Raw genomic sequence first — 2,466 nt, forward strand, 5'->3', positions numbered from 1 at the left:
ATCCATTCTAGTCGCTAGCCTCTCTGACGCTAACGCCAGCTTATCTATACTAGCCACTAACCTCTGATGCCAACGCCAGGTTATCCATGCTAGTCGCTAGCCTCTCTGATGCTAACGCCAGCTTATCTATACTAGCCACTGACCTCTCTGATGCAAACGCAAGGTTATCCATGCTAGTCGCTAGCCTTCCCGATGCTAACAGCAGCTTATCCATGCTAGTTTCTAGCCTCTCTGATGCCAACACAAATGAATAGTCTCTTCCTCATTTGCCAGCGCCGGCCTCTCAGTTAGCGGGGCCAGCTACTCAGTTAGCGGTGCCGGCCTATCATTAATCAGATCAATAGCTGACTTAGCCTCTAATTAGCTTCAAAGCTCTGCCTAATCTAGAGGAATATGTCCACCCAACACAGAACTGATCCAGAATCTATAAATTAACTTYACAATATTCTAATTTACTGCGATGCACCTGTGTTTTATTAAAAAAAAAAAAAAAACAGGTTCGGGCTGGTAAAGGAGCGGCGAGTTAACTTTAGTCGTTTGGATCCGTTGAAGCTGGATCTTCTAAGTTATTTTTGCACTAAAAGTCAACGACACAATCAAGTGTTTGTGAATTTTATTTTAGCCAACGTGGTAAAACCAGGATTTGGGCTTTTTTTTTTTTAGTTTTGCATGAAAAGAGCAAATAATTTCCTTTCAGTGTTCTTCGGTTGTGGTCTGACGAGGCACGTTACCCTCAGATACGAGGTCGGCGCCGGTATGAAGGTCGTCGGCTTTTCACCGACAACCGGAGGATAAATCTGAGAGCTGAACGGACGTTTCGGTGTCGTCTCATGACGCGTCTCAGCGTTTCGGTGGGTTTCACGGTGGCGCCTCCGTTAACAGAGACAACTCGTTGGATTTAAAAGGGATCCAGTATTTATTTTTGTGACGCTGCCAAAGGCGATTACCTCCTGAATTAGCCGATGTTTTAATTTCTCRTTCTTCGTACCGTAGTCGTGTTCTAGTTATGTTTCTTGGGTGTTTTAACTCTGAACACAAAGCACAATATTTCACTTCTTTTAGAAACAAACGKTAGAGCATAAACCTGGACTAGTTGTGAACGTGTACTTTTATACACTTATCGAATCTTTTATGACCGAGGTGTGTAATCTACATCAACCAGACGAACCACAACAATAAATCCTTTGTATGCAAATATAGAGCAGGTCCAAACTTTTGTTTTTTTTTTAACGTATTTAGCACACGTCACATGTATTTACAGAAAAACACTGTTTGGTTCACTAGTTTGTATGTTTCAAGCAGCTAAAACTGAAAAGAACAAAAATTCAACCACTAAAGCTGTTTTCTAAGTGTTATTTTTTTAAGAAATGCATTTGTACAAAAAGCCGTAGGCCTACATGTTTTTGATAATAAACCGTTTAATTTATAATGTCAATAAAAGAACACTGGATGTGAAAGTTTGGTCCTTGTTTTTGTGTTGTTTACTGTGGGGTGACGATGATGATGATGATGATGATGATGATGATGATGATGATGATGGTTAAAAGTGTTCAGGGTGAAGCTCCAGCTCCTTCTTTATCCGGTCCTCCACCAGCAGACTGAGGCTGGAGTCGCTCATCGGCAGACTGAAACTCACAAACACTTGTTTCTTCGTCCGCTTGGCTGCAAAATTAAAACAGAAAGTTTCTTTAGCTGTTTTAGCTGCTCTTCAAGACATTCAGCTGATGGATGTTGTGACTTGCTTTTTAACTATTTTACTTTTTCTTAAATAATTCACTTTATGAACTTTAGCAAAAACATTTTTGCTTTTTCAAATATGCTTCAATTTTTCCTACTTTTACCTTCCACTCAGATTTCAGCTACTTTAACCCTCTTGCTAGCCATCTGCTACTTTTAGCAATTAGCTAGCCATCTGCTAATTTTGGTTTCTAGCTAGAATTTGATACTTTTGAATTTTTAAACAGCTTTCCACTACTTTTAGCTTCTAGGTAGTCATCTGCTAATTTTAGCTTCTACCCAGCCTTCAGATGCACCTTCAAGCTAGCTCCTCCTGTCAGCTTCCACACAGCCTTCTGCTACTTGTTTTCTAGCCAGCTTTCTGCTTCTTTTAGCTTCTACAAAGCCTTCTGCTACTTTTAGCTTCTACACAGCCTTCTGCTACTTTTAGCTTCTACAAAGCCTTCTGCTACTTTTAGCTTCTACACAGCCTTCTGCTACTTTTAGCTTCTACACAGCCTTCTGCTACTTTTAGCTTCTACACAGCCTTCTGCTACTTTTAGCTTCTACACAGCCTTCTGCTACTTTAGCTTCTACATTTCCTTCTGCTACTTTTACCTTCTACAAAGCCTTCTGCTACTTTTAGCTTCTACAAACCCTTCTGCTACTTTTAGCTTCTACACAGCCTTCTGCTACTTTTAGCTTCTACACAGCCTTCTGCTACTTTAGCTTCTACATTTCCTTCTGCTA

This window comes from Austrofundulus limnaeus, unplaced genomic scaffold, assembly GCF_001266775.1.
Source record: "Austrofundulus limnaeus strain Quisiro unplaced genomic scaffold, Austrofundulus_limnaeus-1.0 Scaffold2913, whole genome shotgun sequence".
In the NCBI taxonomy this organism is placed as follows: domain Eukaryota; kingdom Metazoa; phylum Chordata; class Actinopteri; order Cyprinodontiformes; family Rivulidae; genus Austrofundulus; species Austrofundulus limnaeus.